General features: G+C 44.8%; 1 long non-coding RNA gene across 1 annotated transcript in view; it reads right to left on the bottom strand.

Annotated features, from left to right (window-relative positions):
- LOC105236959 overlaps positions 1 to 27,278 on the bottom strand; it is a 219,148-nt gene that overhangs the window by 19,783 nt on the left and 172,087 nt on the right. The gene's annotated exons all lie outside the window — the stretch shown is intronic.

A 27,278-nucleotide genomic window follows, 5' to 3' on the forward strand; every position in this document is an offset into this window, starting at 1 on the left:
CACTTTAAAAAAGTGAAAGCAAGTTGCACAAAGCCACAAACATTGTCAGTTCATCTCCACCCAGTAACACCAAAAGAGCTGTGACCACATGGCTTGGTTTGCCGAGGAGAGTGTCAATTTATGTGTCTCTTCCTAGTGGAATATTAACAGAGGCTCCTTTTATGCTCAGAGCCTTCAGTTTGGATGACATATGAACTGGTCACCCAACCACAAAGTCTCAATGTGAATGGGACACTCTGGGCCAAGGGTCCTTCTGCTGCCCCCCCCATCCACCCCCATAAGCCAAAGTGAATGCAACCCTGTGACTTGGGACAACCTGGAGTTTATATTAAATGAGGAAGGGGAGAATGATCTCCAGACACAGGGTCATACTGCCACACTAAGATCAGTGGAATGATTGGCAAAAGAACTTAGGAGTGAGAGAACCCCGACGATGGATGGCATCATCATAATGGTGGCATTAACCTGATATCCAATCTTGATTTGTCCTTGAGCACATTTAACTGTATGTCTCCAATCTGATTATAAAATAAAAAGTGACCATGACTTCTACAGAGGCAAGAGCACTAGTCTCCCTACCTCACACAATAAATGTCCATACATGGTTGTACCATCACGTACAAGTGATCTCCAAGTATGGAGAGCTACAAGCTAGATTGTTGTTGTGGGTATGTATGGGGTGGGGTAAGGGGGATGGAACATCTAATGGAACAGAAAAGGGAAGTGTACGGGAGCCAAATAACAAAGGAAAAAATAAAAAGACTGCACTTGCAATGGTCTAAATGTTTGTGTCCCCCTCTCCCATAATTCATACACTAAAATCCTCACCCCAAAGAGGATGGTATTAGGAGATGGAGCCTTTGGGAGGTGCTCAGGTGCTGAGGGTCAAGCCTTCACATGTCGGGTTAGTGCTCTTATAAAAGACCCCAAAGCTTCCTTGCCCCTTCCACCCTATGAGGACAAAGCAAAAAAAGCCCATCCCTCTATGAACCAGAAAGAGGGCCCCCCAACCACGCTGGTACCCTGATCTCAGACTTGCAGGCTGCAGGATTGTGAAAAATAAATTTCTGTTGTTTGTAAGCCACCTGGTCTGCGATAGTTTGTTACAACAACCCAAATGGACTGCGAGAGCTCTGGGGGGAAAAGCAGCAGATTCTAAGGCGGTCTTATGCACTGATGTAAACTCATGTAAGTGTGCAGAAAAGATAGAGTGCTAGCTGAGGACCTGATGGTGCCAAGGCTCTGCTAGAGCCCCCTTGTCCACTCAGCATCCCTACCACTTAGTGGAATGCCAACAGTACAAACATTTCTGGAGGGAGAAAGCAAGGAAGCAAACTAAGAAACCAACTTGGTTTCTAGAACTAACTTCTCTACTACCTAGCTGCACAGCTCTGAGCAGTGCTTCCTCCCTCCGACAGCAGCCAAGAGACTGAAAGGTGGTTTTCGACAGTCTCTAACACTCAGGCACTGATGGAGGGTGGGTCTGAGCGAAAAGTCTGCCCGATAACCCTAGGCAGGTGACCACCACAGTGCTGCAGTGACAGCCTGCTTTGAAGCACTTACACTTGATCTGCAAGCTTCTTTTAATTCACAAATTGGACACACACACCCCAAAAGGCAAAAACAAAAACAAAAAAACACCAATTTTTAAAAAATGTGTACGCTTTTCCACTTCATACTTTTAAAGATGTGAGCACCATCCACCATACTTTTCAATATTTACGTATATACACACATTCTTTTTTAAAAACAAAATCAGATCAGACATTTATATTATTCTACAGAAGAGAATTTATATGATTTTGCCTTTTAAACTTTCATTCTCACTTAATATATCACAGATACCTCTCCAGGTTTGATCACAGAAGGCCACTGTATCAGTCAGCTATTGTCACAGGGAGCATGCATAACAAATCACCCCCAAATGTGATGATTTTCAACACCTGTCTTTTCTCTTTTCTCTTTTCCCCACACTGAGGGTCTTAGCCAGCTAGACTTGTCTGGGCTCCGAACTTCAGGTTGGGTCCAGCCTGTCCCATGCGTCTGTTATCATCCTTGGACCAAACAGCTCACAGATTTTAACCTTACAGCGATGGCGGGAGCTCAGGAGGCACGAATGAAAACCCATAAAGCTTCCTAAGGCCTGGCTCCATTCACTGTCACTTCCATCCACACTTCACTGGCCAGAGCAAGGCCATAGTCAAGTTCAAATAAGTGAGGTGGGGAAATAGAGTTCGCTTCTCCTAGGAGACACTGCGAAGTCACTGACAAAGGGTGTGGTGCATGGGAGGGGTGCACCCCATGAGGATGGACGTAGTATATAAAAATGGATCATACTGGGTTTAACCATTTCCCCACTGACAAAAGTTAGATTGATTGCTACTAACAATCATGCAATATACACGCTACCAAACCTTTCATCTGGTCCTCAAAGCAACCCTGAAGAGCAGTTACTATTAACCCCATTTAAGAATGAGGAGGAAACTGGACCATAGTACAAAGGGTTAGTCATTCTTTTAGGGAGGAATCCAGGTGGTCCTCAAATTCAAATATTCTCATTACAGCCCCTTTAAAATCCTTTCTTGGATTTGATGCTTGATCAGATTTGTCTCCTCCAAGGAGCTGTGAAGAAGATGCAGCTTGTCTTATTTCCCTTTTGTCTGGGCTTCCATGAAACCGGAGCCAAATTTAAGTCTCAATCAAGGCAAATTACTTACAATTAACATATCCGTAGACTTATTTTCTTTGGTTTTAATTTTCCATTTCTATTTCATTCAACTTTATTGTAATGCACTTTTTGTGTAAGCTTCCTTAATTTTTAAAAAAAATGAGTTAGGGACATTTATAATTGCCAGTATGACCTTGGCTGAACATGAGAATAATATGATAAAAGCATAGCAGTGCTTTCGTTTGCCCACCACCATTTTGGATGGGCATATTATTTCTATTACAAGTCTTGCAATATGGACTCTGCTAGCCTAGAAGTCTCTGGACTCCATGTAGGTAACTGTGGGATTAAATGATCACAAAACCTCATGTTACTCGTAAAATTCAAGGAAATTTATGTCTTCCTGTAAATTTGGCTTCCCCCATTTTATCAAGGAAGAAACAGAGGTCCATGACATCTCAGTGGTTCATGCCACAGGAGATTTATGGTGAGCGTGGTGTGGGATTCCAAGGGCCCACACACCACAGTTTCTGGGCTTGAATACTTACACAGAATTTATTTTGAAATGAATAAATGATGATAACATTAGTGATGATAACCTTAAAGAATCAAGGTGTAGTTAATTTGAATTTTAAGAGTGTTAGAATTCTAGGCACTGAGGAGTCTTGGGCTCAGATGAATGGATGGTCAATGTCTTGGACTCTGTCTTCCATACTCTAGAACTTTCTGGAGCCTGGCTTCTTGGTGTTCACTGTCACAGAAGACAGGAAAGGAAAAAGAGTGCGGACTCAAATGAGTCCATTTGACTAGTTAGCAGCAACTCACTCTGGTAGCAACTGAACAGAGGTAGAAAATTAACAGATGGTGTTCCTCCCCACTTCCCAATACCAGAGAAAATCTGGGGTTGTTTTAGTGTCCTAGACAAGCACAGCATCTGGCCCTTGTCAGGTACTTGATAAATGCATAATGATATACAGTTATATATTAATCAAAAAGAAGTAAATATAATCAACACCCAAAAAGCAACCCTATTTTTAAATTTTAAATCTTACATTTTGGACTTTTTCATTTTCAAGAGTAGTAGTGGGACGCCTGGGTGGTGCAGTCGGTTGAATGTCCGACTCTTGGTTTCGGCTCAGGTCATGATCTCATCGGTCGTGGGATCAAGCCCAGTGTCAGACTCCGTGCTCAGCACGAAGTCTGCTTGAGATTCTCTCTCCCTCTTCTTCTGTCTGTCCCACTCCTGCTCTCTCTCTTTCTCTCTCTCTCTCTCTAAATAAATAAATCTTAAAAAGAAAAATAAAAGAGTAATAGCAATTTACAGTCAACCTCCTGCCCCGTCTCTGGAGCATCCTTCCGTATGATCACCTACCTTTCCTGCTTAGGGTCCTCATTATAGGGTCTCGCCTCCCTCCTTGTTGTCAGGGTAAAGAGTGAATAGTAAATACTTGGAGACTACTAGCTCACTATTTGCAAAGTGAATCTGGCCATTTTACAGCAGTCACAGCCCAAGCTTACAAAGGTGGTTTTATTAGCAGCACCCGTTGGTTTGCCATTACCGAGTGTCACCAAAAGGTGACACTTCAGAAGCTTCTTTACAATACCACAAAGTGAAAAGGGAAAGGACTGATAGTAGCTGATAGTGTTGGCAGATTTATGGCTTGAATTTACATCCATCAGATGTGGAACCTATTTTTAGCAAGGAATATCAAGCTTATTTCTTCTCCAAAGGGTCTAACTCAATTGGCGAGAGAGAGAGATGGAAATTAGTTTGCTCCACTATTGTTAACATCAAATCTAGGTCCTTGCTTCATGCCAAAGGAAGAAAAGACAGTAAGAAGGTGTGACACAGAGCAGAGTTAGACACCTCTGTTTAAAAGGACAAGTTGAACTAAACACCTGGAGGTTTCCCGTCCACTCCACTGGGCTCTCTTTCTTTCATCAGCTCCTTTTGCCTCCTCTTAAATTTGTCTGAGTACATGAGGTTTTACAAAAGCCAACAGAGAAAAGGTATGGAAAGGGAGAACGCTGAGAGGACTCAGGGATTCGCGACTATAGTGCTGACCTCCACTTTCCACTGGCAGCCTATTCCCAGGGTCAGTCACAGCAGTCAAAAATCTTGAGAGTCTTTGCCTTTGTTCATCTCTGAGACTCAACACTTTGCCAAATAGTGTTCAGGACAATAATTGTAGACCCCTTTAAGGTCAACCTATTCCTCAATGTCACTTTTTTTTTCTTTTTTGACATTCAATAGCAGTCTAGCAGGAAAACAAAATATTGACATAAAGAAGGGAAGGTTCAAATGTATTCCTAGTTAATTGCAATATCTGCAAATCAAATAACACTGTAAATGTGTTGCTGCTTTGTCCTAAGGAGTTGTCTGTCCGTCAAAAGTAAGAAAGAAGAGTGGCAAGAACACTGTAGGAAATTCATTCTGCTATTTCCCACTCCCCTCTGGACCCTCCCAAATTCTCCTGAACTGAGACCGAACCCAAGCTCTTTGGAATGGAGACCCACTTACTCAGTGGACATCCAACAGTCCCACAAGCGCAGTTGTGGGGGGGGGGGCTATTGAAGAAACCAAGCCCTAACATTTGTACTTTGTGTCCATTGCCTGTGGCGCACACCGCCTCCCCCCCACCATGGCCCCTCCAAAGCCCATGTTCATGAGCCATTCCTTCCCATAGATACCCACACTGGGGCAAAGGTGGAGTTTGGGGGCTCGCACTGAAGACTTAATCTCATGGTTTTAGCTAGCAATTCTATCAATGGCAAGCAATCCGCACATAAAGGTAATGAGAAAATGGCCCAGAAATAGCTCTTAGCAAAACACACTCTCATATGAATGGAAAGACCTGGATCCAAAGTCAGTCTAACACTGACCACTTAAAGAAGCATGATTTTGGACCAGCCTCTTGACTTCACTGAATCCATTCCCCTGAGTTAAAATGAGGTTATGTAAGCAACAGTGTTCTGTACATTTACACATCAGCCAAATTAAAGAGATCTATATAAAGAAATGCCAATTAAAGGAGCGGGTCATTAGGCCTGCATCGCCACGATACAAGTACTGTTTTTCACTTTGGTCACACTGTTTGATACAGTCAACACTTAGTAAGTGTCTCTATCTTTGCATTCTGTTGCCCCCACATTTAGGTGCCATGCCTTAGACCAAACCATGGGAACACTGTGATGCTGTCCACAATTTCTGGGTACACAGGCACATGGAACCTCAGAAGGGAAGGAGAGAGAACATTATTTTTTTGATAAAACCATTTAAAATATGCAAAGTTATGATAAGCCACCAACTCTCCCAAGAGCCCCACACCCTTAAAATACACCCCGCAAGCTCAGTTCATCTGTTTTCAAGCTCAGTTCCATTTGAGTCACATTAATAAGGATAAAATTCTTCACAAGCACCTTTTCTGTGAGAAAACAAGTGTCATGCTGTCCCCTGATCTGAGTCTAAATTCCTGCCGCTTCTGCTCCCCAATTAAAGACATTTTTAGAGGAAGAATACAATTCTTTTAGAGGCACTGAAAACATACATATGAGCTGAGCCTATCCAACCCTGATTGCGGGGAGGAGAGAGAGAGAAAGAAAGTACTCTAAATGAGGAGAATCTCAGCCCTTGGTGCAGAAGGGCAGGTGGCCTATGGGCCTGTATGCATTGGGGGGCGGGGGATGGGTGCCTCATGGCCAGCTGCCACCAGAAGGGCCCCTGACTCCCTGAAGCCTAGACCAAACCTTCTGAAAAGTGGGTTGGGAAACAGGAGCCCCCCCCCCAACACACACACAGCTTTTCCTATCTGTTGAATCAATGCAGAGGCAGAACCAGCTTGCTCCTGGACAGGGCGGGTGTTGGAGCGGAGAGAGATACACCCCTTGAGAGTTGGACTAAACCTTTTCTTGTACTTTCATCTCTTAATCTTTAATCAGAAACTATTCTGAAGGTTTTTGGCTATTTGAGCAGTATCAGCCTGGTGAGTTAGCTAAATTTGGTAGTAATGTGCAAATAGAGAAGGGAAGCTCCAGGAAGTAGGAGACCAGGCAGGAGGCTGAGGAAAGATTTCCAGAAGAGGCTAACGAGGGCCTGAACCAAGGAGTGGCAGAGGCATTGCCCTAACGTGGAATATTAGTCCTGAATCTCAACCCAGTGCACGAGGAGAGACTGTCGTCCATCAGCCCTGGTGTCCCACCCCGCCGGGGTCTTGCGTAGGAGGAATTACGGGGAGGCCTCCCGAGAGCTTGTCAGAACATGCCACTTTCTGTATGTTTTATTCATATGCCATCAGTTACCTTCTAAAAAATTAAAACACAATTCACAACAGTTTTAATGTTGAATTCATACAATTTTAATGAAATCAAGATTCATGCTAATGAAAACTGATGAGAACTTGCTACTGATCCAGTGATCACCTTCATTAATAGAGGAGTATCTTGAAATGAAGGAGGGTGGGGGTTTGGAAATACACCTTTGAGCTACTGGGAATTTATAATAATTATTAAAAAATATGAATACTAATGAATATTAATAATTTAATTAATTAAAATGTGTTTAATGTGCCTATGAGGTGAGCTATAAGGATGTTTACAGTAGGCTCATTTCTAATTTCAAAATTTGGAAACACATGAGTTGTTCAAAATGCAAGGATTAGTTGAGTAAATTGTAATGTTTCCATATGGTGGAATACTTTCTAAGAATTAAAAATGATGTCATAGAAATGTATTTATTCAAAAGAAGACATTCTACTATTAGGTGAAAAACCTCAGATTACAGGACAGCATGCATATGAGCTCATTGTTGCTTAAAAGGCAAGGATGTACGTAGACAAAAATCTAGAAGGATATACACCAAAATGTCAAGGAGGGTTATAGTAAGTGGAGGAGAATGAATAATTATTATTTTCTTTTGTTTGCTCCCTGGGGTTCTGTATTTCTGCTTTTTTTCTAAAATGAACATGTATTACACCTACAGTAACAGAGTTACTTTTTGAAGGTATTCATGGGCTAATAGAAACGTGAATGTAATATGCCAGGAATCAGGTGATGGGCCCCTGAAGGAAAGGTTGGAGCTAGGGGACTGGCCTTGTTGGAATCTGGGTCCCCCCCAAAAGTAGAGTGATGTAACACATGGAGCAAATGCCTGAGAGCCCCGACTTTGGATCCCAGTTCAACCACTTATGCTGCTGGACAAGTTACTTAAGCCTTCTTTTTAGATTCCTCATCTGCAAAACAGGTGAAAAATAATACCATTTGTTGTTCTAACTGTGTCGCTGGAAATCTAAATAAGTTGATAACAGTATGTGTAAAGTTTCTCAGCTTCAAATAAAGTCTGGCATAAGATATGCTTTATATGTGCTTGCTTATTTAAAAGATTTCCTTTTAATGACTCTTAAGATGAATAGGTGAAAAAAATTACTTTATTATCCCACCCCCTTAGGGCTGAGTCAGCTGGGGAGAGAGAAGGCTGGTGCTGTGCTCTTTTCAAACACGGTTCATCATCTTAATTTCTTTAAAAAACCAATTCACTTCCTTTCCTCCTCCCTATAAAAGCTCTTTGGGAAGTTTTGCCTTATTGCTAATGGTTTTCTTTATAACTGGATGATCAACTCAACTGAGATTAATTGAGCATGAAGCTGGCAACATCTGTGAAGCCATTTATCAGGGAGAAGGAGCCGGATCACACTGGAGCCCACCAGCTGTCATTATCTGTGCTCCGGTTCCAGCAGCCTCGGGCGCACCTGAACCTCAGGTGGCCAGCAACAAGTTCGCCAAGAACGTGAGCAAGCAAGTGGAGAGGCCGCCTGTACCCCCCTCTCCCCAGCAGAAAGACTGTGTGTCTGCAGGTGATCCTTGCAAACCCAAAATGCTGAATTTATTCCAACGTCATGCCAGCATCTTGCTATAACACTGTTTATTTAAAAAATCTATTTAATCCAAGACAGATAGGATCTGGATCCTGTCGAGTGGAGTTTCATTAATGAAGTACTAAAAGCATGCATCTTGTGAAGCCGTATATGGCACAGGCTCTGCAACACCACGTTAGTAGAGTTTTGGACTTTGCTTAAAAATAATCACGGGGGCGCCTGGGTGGCACAGCGGTTGGGCGTCTGCCTTCGGCTCAGGGCGTGATCCCGGCGTTATGGGATCGCCCCACATCAGGCTCCTCTGCTATGAGCCTGCTTCTTCCTCTCCCACTCCCCCTGCTTGTGTTCCCTCTCTCACTGGCTGTCTCTATCTCTGTCAAATAAATAAATAAAAAAAATCTTAAAAAAAAAATAATCACGACAGGGATGCCTGGGTGGCTCAGTCTGTTAAGCTTCTGCCTTCGGCTCAGGTCATGATCCCAGAGTCCTGGGATACGCCCGCATCATGCTCCTTGCTCAGCGGGGAGTCTGCTTCTCCCTCGGCCTCTCCCTCTGTCACTCCCCCTGCTTGTGCTCTCTCTCTCTCTCTCTGACAAATGAATAAATAAAATCTTAAAAAACAATAGTCATGACAACAATTGACATGTATTGTATAGATAATGATGATGACGACTGACATTTCTAGGACTTAAGTGTCAGGTGACCTTGAAAGCCCTTCACAGCTACTATCTCATTTATTCCTCTCAGCTTACGAAGTATGGGTTCTGCTATTTCCCTATTTTGCAGCTGTGGGAACCAAGCACAGAAAGGTTAAGTAGCTTGCCCACAGTTACACAGTAAGTCAGTGGCAAAGCTGGGATTCCAACTGGGCAGTGTGGCTCCCCACTCCATGTGCCAGCTGACCTTTCTGTTATGCTGCCTCACATATGTGGATGGGTGCACACTTTCCACACACGCAGGCACGTGCACACACACACACACACACACACACCAGTTACTTGTCCTTTTCAGTCCCCATGCAAATCCAGGGATGCAGGAAGTTCTGCAGCTGGCGAACACCAGCTTTTAAAAGCTCTGAAGCCAAGGTCGCTCCTAATCAGTATCCAGACCCAGATGTCATATCCTTTGCCCACCCGTTTTCCTAGGCAGAAAGCACTGAGGAGATACTTTCCCCCACAAGGCTTGCTCTTCATTTCCTTCCGCACAGAGACCGTTCAATCCGTGTGTGTCTCTCTGTGTGTGTGTGTGTGTGTATTTTAATTGCTGGACATTTACAAGTACACATAATATTCCAGATTCTACACCCCACTGTAATGGTTAATTTTATGTGTCAACTTGGCCAGGCCACTGTGCCCAGATAGTCAAACACTGTTCAAGATGTCTCTGTAAGGGTGTTTTTGGATGAGAGGTAAATCTAAATCAGTGGTCTTTGAGTAAAGCAAACTGTCTTCCATTAATGTGGGTGGGCCTCATCCAATCGGTTGAAGGCCTCAATTGAACAAATGACTGACCTCCCCTGAGCAAGAAGGGGATTCTGCCAGCAGATGGCCTTCAGACCTGAACTGCAGCATTAGTCTGTTTGGGGGGCTGTAACAAAATGCCACAGACTGGGTGACTTAAAAACAACAAATTCATTTGTCACCATTCTGGAGGCTGGAAGTCCAAGATGGGGTGCCAGCGTGGTTGGGTGAGGGCCCTCTTCCTGACTGTCGACTTTTCATCATGTGACAGAAGGGGTGGGAGCTCTCTCGGCTCTTGTATAAGGACACTGAGCCCATTCACGAGGGCTCTGCCTCCTAACATCATCCTATTGGGCATCAGGATTTCGACCTATGAATTTGGGAGGGACCGACATCCAGACCACAACACTGGGTCTTCAGCCTGTGGTCCACCCTGCAAATTCTGGACTTGTCCACCTCCCTAATTGTGTGAGCCAATCCTTAAGGTAAATTTCCTCCTATACGTATACATGTCCTGTTGGTTGTGTTTCTCTGGAGAACCCTGACTAATACACTCACCTCCCTCAGATGTGCCCAGAGCACACACTCTCACATAGCTGACTCTGGGAGTAGGAGGGGGGTTTTGCTTTGAGAAGGAGGTGGAACCAAGTGACCTTTCAAGTCTTTACAGAGCTAAAATTTGAGATTTGGTTATTCCAGTACTTGGTACTTCCCTTAGTACAGATTCTAACCTCAAGGAAAACACCTTTCACTCATGTGATCAAATATAAAAATAGGACGGAATGAGGGCTCTTGTCCCAACATTTAAAGGGACAGGCATGTAAAGCACAAGGCCCCATATAAGAAGGGAACCGAGTCTGTGACCCAGATCCTGCCACTAGCCTTTTAAACTCTGAATCGCAGAATTCACAAAGGGAGGGAGATTCTTGTCCTTCCCCCACTGCATGTTTTTTCTAAGCAAAAAAACAACAATGACCAAAGGAAATCCTTTGTGGGAGACTTCCTACCATTCCATAGCTACCATTCAAAAAAAAAAAAAAAAAAAAAAAAAAAAAGCTCATGGAACTGGGCCACCCCTCCTGGCAAAAGTCAGGCATTGAACTTGACAAGGGGACCATTTTGCTCTTCCTGTTGAATCTATTTTGCAAGGAGTCGTGGTCATCATCACCGAGCTTCCCAAGGGAGGACATGTTCATAGCCAGGGTGTCCACCTAAACGTCTTTGACTTAAAGACCATTTTCTGGGCTAGCTACCCCCCAAAAAGGATCTGTCACCCAGGGGGACACTGAGACTGCAACCATAGTCCCAACAAGACGCTGCTATGAGAAAATGCACAAATATGGCCCTGATAGTTTATGACACCTCTCGCCTTCCCACAACGTAATTAACAGGAAAGATTCTTAAATACCAGCCTTCCGCACAATGCTTAACTGGGAGCCTATTTCCCATGACTTCATTTGGGAAAAGTGATCAACTCAAAGTTCCTAACCGATTTCTTAAAATGTAACTGATACAATCTAAAACATCTCTACCTCCACATACATAGCACATGCGTGCTAGGATGCCGCAGCATTGCTTCCTGATTACCAAAAAACTGCCATGTTCGTCACGAAGAGCCCTCTCTTGGCTCTAACAACCACCAAGGCACACCCCCCATGCTGACACTCCACGGGCTTTTAAACAAACTCTGACTTTCTAGGAATTGTTTTTAGACTGTAACTCAAAACGATTCCTGCAAGTCATTTAGTGTAAATGTTGTATGGAGTTTGGGGGTCACAGGTGTCTATGTTTTTCTATATCATCATGGACCAAAAACAAAACATTGTATTAAGAGATACATAACATTCCATGAAATTGGGCTTTAATCATTCAAGTGGCATTCTGTTGAGAAAACGTTCCCCTGAGGAGACATTGTGGAGGATATCTCTAGCCTTTATTTGTTTGTCCTATTTATTATCGGTCTCCCTTTGCTGAACTGTAAGCCCTGCGAGAGCAGAGATTGATTTCTGTTTTGCTGGTATGTCCCCAGTGCCTAGCAAGGACCTGACTCACCGGAGGTGCGCAGAGCATTCTGGATGAGTAAGTCAGCAACAGTCAGAGGCTGAAGGGAGATGGGTGGATTACTAAATCCTCATCATTTACCGGGAGGAGCTCTGAAAAAAGCACTGTAGCAAGAGCCAGGAGGCCCAAGTTTTGAGTTCTGGACTGGCCATCGAGTTACTCACTGAGGAACCTTGAGCCTCATTTTCCTCTCTAGGCATTGGATTCTCAACCCAGCCCCAAGCTCCTTCTTTGGATCCCTGTCTGATTCTGTGGGAATAAACCTATCTAGCTCTCTAATTGGGGGTTGGGGAGATGGGGGTTATCGGGGAGGCAGGCTCAGTCACTGCTGGGAAAAAACTGGGGCAGGCAACAAAAGTGAAAGAACACAGAGAATTTAGCTTAGAAAGCGAGGAATGGCCTTGCCCTCCCTTGGGGCGCTCCCTTCTTGTTCCATCACATTATACAATGTATTGTGGCGATGCTCAAACACAAAGAAACCATTTCGGAAGCACCTTACAGTTCCAAGAGGGCAATCCACATTCCCTTTAACAGCAACCCTGGTCTACAGAAACACAGGCGCTGGGCTTTCCAGAATAGAGGCACGAAGCTGTGGTTTCCCCTTGAGGCGTCACCTGCCCCGCGAGGCAGAGACGCCAGTAGGCGTGTCCCCAGCCACTATTCCTGTCAGAGGCCCCATACAGTAAGTACAGTCGAGATCACAGAGATCAACAAGGGCTTGTGGCTTCTGGGGCTGGGAAAGAGTGAGCAGAGCAGCGAGAGGGAGCCTTCGCCCCATCCAAGATAGAGGAAGACATGGGGAGGCTCCTATCCCCTGCCCTCTATGGACAGGCTCCTGACAAGCAGCCAGCCTCCTGAAACAATCATGCTAGGAAAGTACTTACCAGGCACTGTGCTAACCACTTTATGTACGTTACAGAACTGGGTATTTCGAATAGCCTTACACGGTAAGTCCCATTGTTGCAGACAAAGAAATTGAGGCTTACAGAGTTTAAGTGGCTTGCTGAAGGGCACACAGCCGCGAGACGGAAGAGGTGGGGCTCAATCTACGCGGTCTGACCACCAGACTCCAGTCCCTTACAACCACACAGCATCGCAACAAGTTCTGGGCTTGCTGCAAAGTGGCGTGCACCTTCCACTCCTTTAAACACTGGGATCCACTCCCGTCCCTGCTGAACTGTCTCAGTTCCCCAAGGCACTCAGTGAAATTCAAATACGCTCTTCTCTCTTTCCTCTTAAATGTGCCTCCACCCCAAAATCCTCTGGTTCTGGTAGAGACGGTCTCTTTCCCGCCATCATGGCCAGAATTCTTTAAAAAGTTCGCGACACTGTTTTCTCTCTTCTTCCTCCCCTCTACTCCCTCCCTACACGGGAATTATCAGGAAGCTTCTGACCTCACCATGATCCCAAAATGCTTAGTAGGCATTTTTTCCCAATTATTTGACTTGGTTTCTCAGCCCCTTTTACACAGTTAAGCATGGCCCTGATCTTCAAACCTGCTCTTCCTTTGGGAACCGACCTCACTGCCACCTCTCCTGCTTCTCTTCCCAGCTCTCTGGCTGCCCATCCCCGCTGGCCTCAGGTGCCCCTGCCACCCTGTCCATCCCTTAAAGGTTGGGGATTCTCAGGATCCTGCCCTGGGCTCTGCCTTCTCACTCTCTGGTAGGGATTTCACTCATTCTCAGGCTGGTGATAATTACATACAAGCAATTCCCTAACCTTCACCTCCTGCTCTGCTCTATATTTGGAGTTTTAGCCCACAAACTCAGCCTGCCAGCGGTCCATCCTCACCACCAGGAGGAACAAATTCTCCCCACGACTGAGCCGTGTTGATGTCTCCTGCCACATTTCTCTCACCAAATAATCCAGCCTTTCTGAACGGATGACGCTTTACCTCTGTCCCCTCTTCCGGTGAACTCCTTAGCCCTCCTTTTCCCTGGCTCAGTTCCACTCACCCTTCCGATCTTCACATGGATATTGCTTCCTCCAGGAAGGAGGGAGGCTAGGCCGGGTGAGCGCTCATGGCCCAGCCCAGCTCCCCCATCGGAGCACCAGTTCCACTGTACCGCAAGGGCCTATTTTCTCTACATGCTCCATAGACTAGAAGTTTCCTATTCAATCCCCACTAACTACTGGAGTTCTTGATCCATGCATTGTAGGCAGTCAATAAATATGGTCAAGTGGATGAAGACTGAATGAATTGGAATGATAGCACCACTTAATCTGGTCTCAGGACCCTCTCAGGTCTGATGAACCCAAAGCTCCACGGTGAGATGGGGTCGTGATCCAGGACTGCTGTTTCCTTGTGAGTCCCCTTTGTTCACTGCAGGCGATGTTGGCTCCTCAGGACTGAAACTTAAGCCTGTCTTCTGACTCCCGTTCATATCAGCCACCTTAACCACCAAGATGTTTACCACTGGCCTGGTCCTACTCTCCTTCTTTCCCTGAGCACACTATCTTACTGTGTTCTCTGGCTGCCGCTGCTGCCAGTGACCAATGCCGGTTACCAACTTATACACGGGTTGAGATGGCTCAATGCATCGAACACTGCGGGTCTAGCAGGCTGCTGCCTGGCATCCTTCAGTCCCAAGGGGAGCCTTCTTCTCTCTGGAACTCCTAACATGCAGTCTCTCTGGATCCACACAAGCAGCCCTGGACTGCGTGTGTGTGTGTGTGTGTACATGTGTGTGTGCACGTGCCTGGTAAACCACAACTCTGGCCAAACCTAGTCTCTTCCAATCCAGTGCAACCTGTGTGGAATGTGGCAACAGTTCATCTGCTTCCTTCTGACTGAGCCTGTTCCTGGCTGGGACTGCCCAAATCGGACCCACGTGTAGAAACACACAAGCCTTGCCACTCACCACCCAGATGTTTCCAGATATTGTCATGTGTGTGGATAGCAAACATCTGGATGACTGATTGACCCTGCAGAAACTTCTTGCCCAGATGCTTGTCGTCATATAAAATTCTGACAGAGTGATCTTTCTTCTCTCCTCAAATCTGCCATTTCTTTCCCTCCACCGCCATTCCAGAAGGCTCATTCTAGAGCAAGTGTGGCTGGGTCCTGTCATGGGAGTTGTGCGAGGATCATTCCGAAGGACGGGCCGCAGGACTCAGCGCTCCACCAGCCAGTGCAGGACTTGGTGCTAGCCAGCCCAAGGGCTTCCTCAAGTCCCAGGCCAGCTGCCTGTCCCCTCACATCCTGGGTTCCCTAAAAGTTCCCAAATCCTGGTGCCTCTCACTGCTGTTCCCAGAGGAGCCAGAGCCTTTTTTGTTTCATAGAGAAAAGCTACTCTACATACAAAACACTGTTAGGGTATGACCTCTTATTCACTAACCAACGCATTTTTCATGCACATCTGTGATTTGCAAGTCTTTTCATAATAAGGCTCCTTAGTTATGTTCAAATTTGTCATCTCAAAATAACTCTCAAAATGGACTTCATCGATCAATATCAAATTTGTTACCCATTTATCAATTTATCAATAGACTGATTCCATAAATGCTTATTTTGCCTTTACTACGTGACAGGCTTTAAAGCATATGGTAAAATTACCAAAAGGAAAAGACCTGAACCAGTCCTCGAATTGCTTCCCATCTGTATTAGTTCACTAGGGCCTCTGTAACAAAATACCGGAGTGGGTGGCTTACACAACAACAATTTATTTTCTCATAGTTCTGCAGGCTGGAAGTCCAAGATCAAGGCACCTGCAAGTCTGACTTCTTTAGAAGCCTCTCTCCTTGGCTGACAGGTGGCAGTCTTCTCCCTGTGTCCTCACTTGGGTCTTCCTCTGTGAGCACACATCCCTATATTGCTTCCTCCTTTTATAAGGACACCATTCAGATTGGATTACGGTCTCACCCTAACTGCTTTATTTTAATTTAATCACTACTTTGACGAGCTTATCTCCAAATATGGTTTCATTCTGGAGCACTGGGGGTTGGGACTTCAACATATGACTTTGGTGGGAGGAGGATAGGGGGACCCAATTCAGCCCCTAATGCCATTTAATTGGAGAAGTGGAGAAATTAAAATGTGATTACAATGAAGTATACTAAGGACTATGGTAGAGGAGATACGAGGTGATTCTGAAGCAGCAAATAGGACACTTAGCCCAGTGTGGGTGAGGGTGGAGAGCAGTCAAGGAAGGCTTCCAAGAGGAGAAGATGCTACCCACGCTGAACAAGGGTGGCACACAGAGAGACCTGGAAAGACAGTACAGCTTATTGAAGTAATTCCATGTGACCAAATCATATAGCAAAGAGTGGAAGCAAGAAGAGAGACAGGAGAGGATGCAGGGCCAGGAGGCGAGAACCCTAAAGGAGACTGGGCTCACTCCCATAGCAACGGTGTGTCAAAGAAATGCATGGTGGGGATGGGTAGGAGTGCTTATGTAACCAGATGTGCACTTTATAATAGATCATTGTTCAGGGATAGATCAGAGCTCCTGCCAGACTAGAGGCTGTGCGAGAGGGCAGGAGGCTGACAAAATCAGCCAGGTAAAAGGTGATGAGGACCTAAAGTAACACAGTCGTAGGGCAGACAGAGAGGATGGCTTGGATGAGCGCTGAAAGTGAAGCCAGAGGGAAAAAGAAGTTCGCTGCAGGAGAATATGCAGAGTGGGCAGAACAGAGGCCAAGGAGGAAGCTGTAGGGTCGTCAGCATTTAAAGAAGGCCTAACAGACAGGGATGCCAAGCAGGCTGGCAGCAACATGAACCATACGCACAAAGGAGGATGTGTCCAACTGCAGCCCGCAAGCTCATCTAAGCAGGACAGCCATAGCCTTGCTCCAGCAGAGGCTACCACGGTGCACGCCGCCCAGGCCTGCCCCATCTCCGGATTCTTCAAGAAAAGTGATACCTGTGGCCCCGCGGCTGAGATCATCCGCTTTTTTTTTTTTAATGTTTTTTTATTATATTATGTTAGTCACTATACAGTACATCCCGCTTTTTTTTTTAATTTTTTTTAAAAGATTTTATTTATTCGACAGAGATAGAGACAGCCAGCGAGAGAGGGAACACAAGCAGGGGAGCGGGAGAGGAAGAAGCAGGCTCAAAGCAGAGGGAGCCTGATGTGGGGCTTGATCCCATAACGCTGGGATCACGCCCTGAGCCCAAGGCAGACGCTTAACCGCTGTGCCACCCAGGCGCCCCACATCCTGCTTTTAAACAGCAAAAATCAGTTAGGAAACCCAGCGAAGCGACATGAACATGAGGCTGTATCTGACATGCAAGTTTGAATTCAGGGGACTAGAAACCACCAAGGAGACAGGGAAAGGGGACAAGCGAGGGAAGGCAGTGTTGTGGCAGATTGGATTGTCACCCTGCCCTGCCCGGGAAGGACTCCACGTGACACTTTACTGACATCAGGCTGGGCCATGTCACATGTTTTGGACGATGGAATGTGAGGACAGGGGACCTATGTCACTCACTTGCCGGTGGAAGCTTTACGAGCTGGTATGTGCTTCTCTGTGACCTCTTTTTTTCCCTCTTATAGAAGAAGGACCGCATTCCACAGAGTGTTTCATCAGCCCAGAATGAAGAGGACACACAGCAGATCTGTGGCTGACCTAAGTGACCATAGGGCACAAGGGAGAAATCTCTGCCATTGCGAGTACTGAGATTCGGGGATCACTAACTGGGTTACTGCAGTGTAACCTGGCCTATCCTGACCAACACAGCCTCAGAAGCCAAAGGAAATGGGGTTCTCTGAAGCGAGGAACAATGCATGTCGTCAAATGCTACAGAACCAGTTCAGGGAAAATCTGCAATCCCAGGCAGACACAGCAAAACAGGATCCCTGAGGCAGCAAGAGGGAGATGGGTTTCGAGGGCAGGCCTGGTCTAAGACATGAGGAGGGGCACTTCTGTTCCTCCATGGGACTTACAGAAAGGCAGACAGCATAGGTGTGGGTACAGGGACAATTTTTGGAGGCAGGTGGGCAGGAAGTTGAGGTGGCTTGGAGTGCATACAAATAAAATCAACATAAAATTCAGAACTCTACGCTATGATAATTAAAAGGAAGGAGGCATCACTTTTGCCTGGAGCAATAAAGGCAGATGTGAAAGAAAAGAGAGAATATGAACCAGACTTGAAGGACAGATACATTTGTTAAGATACACTAGCTCCCCTAAGACAGAAATCCCCCAATGTGGTAAGCTTGACCCAAGAGTAATTTTTTCTAATGCATGAAAAGTTCAGTCAGGGAGGAGAGACCCTGTTCCACTCAATCTTTCAAGGACAAGACAGATGAAGGTTCTGCCACCTTCCATATTTGACTTGCATAACTGAGCTGTTCTGATATTTACATGCAGTTTGCAGGCAGACAAGACACTAAAGGAAAAGTAAATTGGCAGGTTTACATAAGCAAGGCCTGGAAGTGGTACAACTCAGTTACACCCACTCCAAACTGCAAGAGAGGCTGGGAAATGTAGTTTGGCTGTTAAATGAACAGATAGCCAGGGTCTGCCCATTGGGCAGGACTTTGCTTGCCAGAAATAGAGCAAAGGAAAGTACTAGGCAGAAAAAAATGGCATAGGGGTGCCTGGGTGGCTCAGTCAGTTAAGCGTCCAACTCCTGATTTCAGCTCAGGCCATGATCTCAGGGTCATGGGATGGGGCCCTACATCAGGCTCCACATTCAGCAGGGCATCTGCTTAAGATTCTCCCTCTCCCCCTCCCCCTGCTCATGTGCTGTTTCCCTCTCTCTGTCTCTCTCTCTCAAATAAATAAATCTTTTTTTTTTAAAGGAAAGGAAAAAAAATGGCATAAGCAGGGGCAGAAATTTTCAATGTGTTTTCAGGGACTATAGTTAATTAAAATTGTCTACAATGCAGAATTCATGTAAGGGTCTATTGGGAGAGAAAGCTACAAGTTGTGGGGAGGCTGGATCCTGATTGAATAAGGCTTTAAATACCTAATAACAGTATTAAGCCTATCTTAGCCATCCAGGACCTGACAAAGGTTAGGTCCTCACTTGGAAAGAGAAACATGGAGCAAATATGGCTAAATCTTGCTAGTTAGTGAATCTGGATAAGGAATGTCTCACTTTAGTGGGGTTTTTTAAATCCTTAATGATAAAAAAAAATGTTTTTAAAAGATAGCAAAGGCCCTTAGGAAAAAATTTCATTATACATGCCACAAGATACTAAAACCAGTGAAGAGGAAATACGTCTTCTATCCACCTGTCCATCTACTATGAAAGCTACCAGTTAACGTGTGCCCACTTTGGAAGCACCAGGACAACAAAGGTATTATTTTTGGGGAACCTACCTATTATTAACAGTACAGGAATAGTTTATCCCTCTACTGGAAATCACAGGTACTCGATTCACTGCTCCTTCCCCGAATGTGTCAGAATTAACTTTGCACGCGATGCCAGACTTCCATCAGCATTGTAAGCCTGCTCTGCAGATGGGCTGTGATCAGAAACGGATTCTGTGAAGGAGTCACAAAACTCTTCGGCAGCACCATGATTTGTTGTTTCCCATCACTTCTTTGGCTGGCAATGCTGAGGACTCACTTCACCTGCCATCACCAACACCGTTTGTATTCATAAGTCTCTTTTATTTCAAGGCCAAAGATGGGATCACCCTCACAACTTTTTGCTAAGGAACACTCGTGGAGGACACAGTGGAGGTATTCCCAATGTAGGCAGATGCACGGCCTCACCCCCAAACATGCAGGACACTTGAGATTTGCCAAGAATTTTTAACAACTGCTTTTTCATAAAGAGATAGAATTTTCCTGGGCTTATACTTTCAAATCCTGGAGACAGAGCCACGTTATTCTCTGAAGCTAGCAAAATCCTTTTTGCTTTTATGCAGACAGATGATATAGTGGAAAATACACACACACACACACACACACACACACACATATGAGTGATCAGACTATTCTGAGCACCAGCAGCATTTAGCAACTACTGACATTGGGCAAGTTACGTATCTTCTATGATCCTAGGACATGAGAATAATACCTATTACCAGGATCATCATATGAATGAAATGAGACAACACACGTCAAATGCCGAACAGTGCCTGGCACACAGAATGGTGTTAATACAATGTTCCTCACACAGACTCCACTTTCCCCACATAGACTCCCCGCTCAGATCCTGGCCTTGGTTCGGAGAGCAGAGCACATAACTGACCTCAGGTAGCATGTACCTTCAGTACAGACAGAGCACCTCCTGTGTCCCTGCTCTCTGACCTTATATTCGAGCACGGTCCACTGCCAGTGACTGGCCCCCTTGAAAATCCACCTATGCTGGCTACTACACACTATTGCCTTCGAGGGCTACTAAGCACCGAGTACAAAGAAGACATAACGTGCTTCCAGGGGCCTCTGCAGAGGGACAGCAGAAGAAAGTCTGCTTGCTTGACCTGCCCTTGCTGCCTCCGATCTTGACGTTTCCAAAGATGGCAGAGTCCTTCCAGTCAGCGATTCTTCTGAATCTTCCTGTTCTGATGTCTGCTGCAAAGGTTTTCTCTGAGGTGTTTATAATGGCAGGCTTTACATTTAAATCTGTGATCTATTTTAAGTTGATTTGGTATAATGTTAACTAGGTTTTCGCAGATGCTTTCTATTATAGAAAGTTCCATTCTACTTCTTGTATCCTGAGAGTTTTCTTCAACTCTCCACGTGGGACTGTATCCAGTGCTTTTTTTCTACATCTATTCAAACGGTACTATGTTTTTTCCTTTTTAGTTTGTTAGTAAGGTGAATAAAGCGGATTGATTTCAGGGTGTTAAGGCAGTATTCTTGGGGTACATTGCCATGATGTACATTTTTCACACATTGTCAGATTAGATTTGCTAAAATCTGCTTTAAAATTTTTGCATCTATATTTATGAGCAATATTGATCCGTAGACTTCTTTTCTTGTAATGTCTTTTCTGGTTTGGTATTTGGGTAGCGCTGGTCTCTGAATGCGTTGGTATGCATTTCTTTAACTTCCATATTCTAGAGGAGTTTGTATTTCTGGTATTGTTGGTATAGTTGCTTTTTTTAATGTTTGGAAGAACTCCCCAACAAAACGATCTAAATCTAGAGTTTTCCTTATGGAAAGATTTTTAAACTATGAATTCAATAGTTTTAATAGGCTAGTCAGGCTATTTCTTCTTAAGTGAGTTTTGGTAGCTTTTGCCTGTCAAAAAGTTTCCCCATTTCAATTAAGTTGTCAAATTTACTGGCATAAAATTGTTCTTAGTATTTCCTTATTATCCTTTTAATATCTATAAAAATCTCTAGAGATGCCACCTTTCTCATTCTTGATATTGGTAATTTGTGTCCTCTTTTTATCCTGATCAGCCTGATAGTAAGTTTATCCATTTTATTGATTATCTCAAAGAACCCACTTTTCATTCCAATGTTTCTCTCTTTCTTTTTCTTTTTGTTTTGTGTTGTTTTCTATTTCATTGATTTCCATTCTGATCATTAATATTTTCCTGCTTTTGCTTATGTTGGGTTTAATTTGCTGTCATGCATTTTGACTTTATACATGTAATAAACACACTGTTTTATTTCTGCTCAAACAGCAAATTATCTTTTTAAAGAGAGTTTAATAAGAAAAAAATCTTATTTACTGTTATAAATTTCTGGTGTTCTCCATTTCTATGTACAGCCAGACTTCCTTCTGATATTATTTACCTTTGCCTAAAGAATTTCTTTTAAAAATTCCTTATAATGTGGGTGTGCTGGTAGTAAGTTGTTTCAACTCCAGAATGTCTATACAGTTCTTTATTTTGCCTTTATTTTTTAAAAGATATTTTTGCAGAGTATAGATGCTAAATTGATGGATTTTTTTTCTTTCAGTAAAGATATTGTTCCACTGACCCCGCCCCTGAATAATTCCAAGAAGAAATCTGCTACCTTTCTTATCTTTTCCCTTCTTACCTTTTTCCTTCCTTTCCTAGCTACTTTTAAGATTTACTCTTTATCATTGATTTTTTACTCTTTATCATTGATTTTGAGCAATTTGATTAGGGTGTGATGATGTGGTTTTCTTGATGTGTCTTGTTCTTGGGGTTCATCGAACTTTCTGGATCTGTGAGTTGATAGCTTTCAACAGATTTAAAAAACTTGGAGTCATTGGTTCTTCAAAAATCTTTCTACTCCCCTCCACCCTGGAGGATTCTGAATCTAGTCCAAATATGCTGCTTGAACTTACTCCACAGGTCACTGGTGCTTTTCCCCTCAGTTTATTTTCTCTCTGTGTTTCACTTTGGATAGTTTCTGTTTCTATGCCTTCAAATCTAAAATTTTTACTTTTGTGGTGTGTAATCTACCTTTAATCCTATCCAGTGTATTTTTCATCTCAGATATTGTAGTTTTCATCCCTAGAACTGTGATTTGGGTATTTTATGTTTATCATGTCTCTATTTACCTTTTTGAATATATAGAATATCATTATAATAACCATTTTAATGTTCTTGTCTGACAGTTCAAGCATTTTTCAGTTGTGGAGTTAAGTGTGTCTGTTAGAGCTGACAGGTTTTTATCTTCATTTTGTTTGTATTTTACTGCTTCTTTACATGCTTGGTAATTTTTTATTGGACACCAGACATTATGAATTTTACCATGTTTCTGAATATTTTTGTATTCCTAAATTCTTATACTTTGTTCTGGTACACAGTTATGTTAGGATGGGAGAGGAAGTGAGGAGCCTCCAATTGCCCAGGTTCAGCTCAGGGGACCAGCAGGTGGCCACGTCCTCTCAATGACCTCCTCCAGCAGTCTGGTATAAAGGAGGAAACAGAGATAAGCAATCTTATGACCTTAGAATCTATGGCACTGGGATTCCCTAATTGGAAAAATTGTTATTTGGGCGTCTTGCTTTTAAGATTATTTAAACAGGACCAGAACGGTGTACAATCTACAGCTAATTACTCCATTACCAAGGACAATTTTTCTGAGGATTCTACCTCATGCCCCATGTGTTATGAGTTTTTCCAACCTGCTGGCATGGACAGACACTGGTCCTGTGTGAACACCAGACATTGCTTCCTCTAGTCTTTTTGGACAGTTCTTTCCCTCCCTACAAGTGGTTTCTCATTTTCATACACTGAGCAGAACTCACTTGAATGCTCAAGGGGACACCCTGCAGATCTTCGGAGTTTCCTTTCTGTGCAGCAATCTCCTTTCTTGTGTTCTGCCCTCTGAACCCTGGAGACATCTCAGCTCTGAGTTTTCAACCCAGAGAGATCACCAGTCCCTTTCTAGGTTCCCCCTTTCCACAGCACAGCCTGAAAACTCTCTTAAGGCGTAAGCTATGGAAATCATAGGCAAAGACACTTTACTTATCGACAAAACAAGCTTAAGACCTTTTAACAGAAGGGAACCCCTCTTACACTGTTTATGATATGATATCCAACAAGGAGTACAATCTCAACTAATACTTGTTGAACTGAAAGAAAATTGTATACACTCTCTAAAGTAGGGCAAATTAAGTTCCCATGGGATTGGTGACCTTTCCTAACTTATACTCCAAATCTCTTTCTCACCCCTTTATTCTACATGCTTATCAGGAAAATTCCAGAAGCTAGTCAGGTCAACATACATAGTTTTTGTTACATTTAATAAGAACTAAAAGTCAAATACGTGTTATTTTTTTCCTCTCTTCTCTTTGACAGTTAGAAACAGATGTTTTAACATCCTGAGGAAGTCCTAATATGATAAGTCCTTAAAATGTGGACATTATAATATCACTGAGGACAGATAAATGTAAAAACAAAATGTTTCAGCTCCCAGAAGGCCAAATCTGAGGGGATGGAAGTAAGAAGAGGAACAGGAAATAGCATTACTATCGCTCTCAGCCATTTCCCAGGATGTTTCAGAAGATGAGCTGACTTTAATGACCAGCAGCAATTAATTACTAACCAGCACTGCCTCTCAAAAATTCTGAGTTTGGAAAAAAAAAAAATGCACCTTCCTACAGCAAGTCTCCTCTAAATGTGGCAGTCATCACACCCAAGCAAGTAACCTGATATAAGGGAAGGATGCTTTGGCTTCCTTTTATTTTTAATTTTTTTAAATTTAAGTAATCTCTACACCCAATGTGGGGCTTGAACTCATGACCCCAAGATCAAGAGTTGAATGCTCTTCCAAATGAGCCAGCCAGGTGCCCCTGGCTTGCTTTTAGAATCTGACCTGTTGGGTACTCAGAAACATCTCCTCCTGACAGCAGCAGCTGATCCACAGAGATAGTGTTCTCCTTAGCTTCCTCACAGAACTACCATCAATCTCTCACAGAAAGATGAAAAACCAGGGGTGTTGGTGAGACAGTAAAATTTAAAGTCAGATGATGGATGTTCAAGTCCTGCTCAGCCACATAATACATGTTTGATATTGGGGGAAAAAAAACCCACCTCAATTCTTATATTAGTCTGCTAGGGCTACAACAAAATACCACAGACTGGGCATCTTAAATGACAGAAATTTATTTTCTCATAATTGTAATTTATTTTCTCACCAATTTAATTCTCACAATTCTGGAGGTTAGAGTTTAAGATCAAGGCGTCGGGGGAGGTTAAGATGGCGGAGGAGTAGGGGACCCCTTTTTCAGCCGGTCCCCTGAGTTGAGCTGGATAGGTAAGACCAGCAGGAACATCCACGGAATCAGCCTGAGACGCAGGAAGATACATCTGGATCTCTACAAATGAACATCTCCAGCGCTGAGTAGAGGTACGAAGCGGGGAGCCGTGAAACCGCGCACAGATATCGGAAGCTAAACAGAAGGGGGAGGGAGCCGCCGTGTCAGGGCGCCGGGAAGCGGTAGCCACCTGCAAGGGGGAGCGGACAGACCGCGGACCCGCACGCTTGAGACAGCAGGCTGAGAAGGGAGCTCCGGGAGCGCACGCGGGACGGCTGGCGGTTGGCGGGCCACCTGCACGGGGGAGCAGGCGGACTCGCGGACGGCACCCGCGAGACAACAGACTTAGAACGCGAGCTCCAGGAGCGCGCGCGCAGGGCGGATGTCAGGCCACCTGCACCGGGGAGCGGGCGGACCGCGGACCCGCACTCTGGAAACAGCAGACTGAGTCCGTGAGCCGGGAGCGTGCACCACCAAGCATCTCACGGAGCTCCGGAGCTCCGGTGTGCTCACTGGATCGAGGCTGAGACCGGGAGCTCCGGGAGCGTCCGCGGGGCGGCTGGCGGCTGGAGGGCCACCTGCACGGGGGAGCAGGCGGACTCGCGGTCAGCACCCGCGAGACACCAGACTCAGACAGGGAGCTCCGGGAGCCCGCGCGGGGCGGCTGGTGGCTGGTGGGGTTGGAAACACAAAGGACAGAGACGCGCCGGCCCTGGAAGTGAGGGCTGGGACGCCGGGTGTGGGGCGCACAGCCCGGGATGCTGCAGGGTTGAGCAGCACCAACAGAAACAGAGTTAAAGTGGCCAGAACATCAGTGGAGAACGATCCGCGATCCCTCTGTTCTGAGACAGAGGCTGAATTTCAGCCGCTGCTGCTCTCTCAGAAGAGGCATAGCAAACCGCCAGGGAAAGCCGCCAGAGAACAAAAGCCCGGAAATACCGGCTCACAGGGTGCCCATCCCCATCCCCCCTCGCAAGGGACACAGAGACTCTACCCAAACAGGGTTTTCTGAGTACCTGCAGGCAGGCCCCTCCCCCAGAAGGCAGGCTGAAAAATCAAGAAGCCCACAACCCGGAGCGCCTGAGTGGCGCAGTCACCAAGCACCTGTCTTCGGATTAGGGTGTGATCACAACGCTCCGTAAGGAGTCCTTCATCGGGCTTCTCCACCGGGAACCTGCTTCTTCCTCTCCCACTCCTCTGCTTGGGTTCCCTTTCTTGCTGACTGTCTCTCTCTCTCTCAAATAAATAAATAAACTCTTTAAGGAAGAAGCCCACATCCCTAAGATCTCTATAAAACAAGGGCGCACGGCCTGGGTCCCAGTCAACACTTGGGCTCTGGACAACCCTGCAATCTCTCTTCATCAGAATGACGAGAAGGAGAAGTCCCCCCCAGCAAAGAAAAGATAATGAGTCTGTGGCCTCTGCCACAGAATTGGCCTCGGCCACAGAATTAATACATATGGATGTATCCCAATTATCAGAAATGGAATTCAGAGCAACAATGGTCAAGATGATGAGTAAACTTGAAAAAAGCATCAGAGAAAGCGTTGCTGAGAATATAGAATCCCTAAGGGCAGAAATGAGAGCGAATCTGACAGAAATTAAAAATTCAGTGGGCCAAATACAGTCAAAACTAGAGGCTCTGACGGCCAGGGTCACCGAGGCAGAGGAACGCGTTAGCGAATTGGAGGATGGGTTAGTAGAAGAAAAAACGAAAATAGAAGCTGGTCTTAAAAAAATCCACGCCCACGAATGTAGATTACGGGAGATTACTGACTCTATGAAACGATCCAATGTCAGAATCATCGGCATCCCTGAAGGGGTGGAGAAAAACAGAGGTCTAGAAGAGATATTTGAACAAATTGTAGCTGAAAACTTCCCTAATCTAGCAAGGGAAACAAGCATTCGTGTCCAAGAGGCAGAGAGGACCCCATCCAAGCTCAACCAGGACAAACCTACGCCACGGCATGTCATAGTGCAATTCGCAAATATTAGATCCAAGGATACAGTATTGAAAGCGGCCAGGGCAAAGAAATTTCTCACGTACCAAGGCAAAGGTATCAGGATTACGTCAGACCTGTCTACAGAGACCTGGAATGAGAGAAAGGCTTGGGGGGGCATTTTTAAAGCTCTTTCAGAGAAAAACATGCAGCCAAGGATCCTTTATCCAGCAAAGCTGTCATTCAGAATTGATGGAGAAATAAAGACGTTCCAAAATCGCCAATCATTAACCAATTTCGTAACCACGAAACCAGCCCTACAGGAGATATTAAGGGGGGCTCTATAAAGGTAAAAAGGCCCCAAGAGTGATACAGAGCAGCAAGTCACAACCGATACAAAGACTTTAAAGAGAAATGGCATCATTAAAATCATATCTGTCAATAATCTCTATCAATCTAAATGGCTTAAACTCTCCCATAAAACGCCACAGGGTTGCAGATTGGATAAAAAGACATGACCCATCCATTTGCTGTCTACAAGAGACTCATTTTGAACCCAAAGATGCATTCAGACTTAGAGTAAGGGGATGGAGTACCATCTTCCACGCAAATGGACCTCAAAAGAAAGCTGGAGTAGCAATTCTCATATCAGATAGACTGGATTTTAAACTAGAGGCCATAGAGAGAG

Source organism: Ailuropoda melanoleuca, chromosome 7, assembly GCF_002007445.2.
Source record: "Ailuropoda melanoleuca isolate Jingjing chromosome 7, ASM200744v2, whole genome shotgun sequence".
NCBI classification, from domain to species: domain Eukaryota; kingdom Metazoa; phylum Chordata; class Mammalia; order Carnivora; family Ursidae; genus Ailuropoda; species Ailuropoda melanoleuca.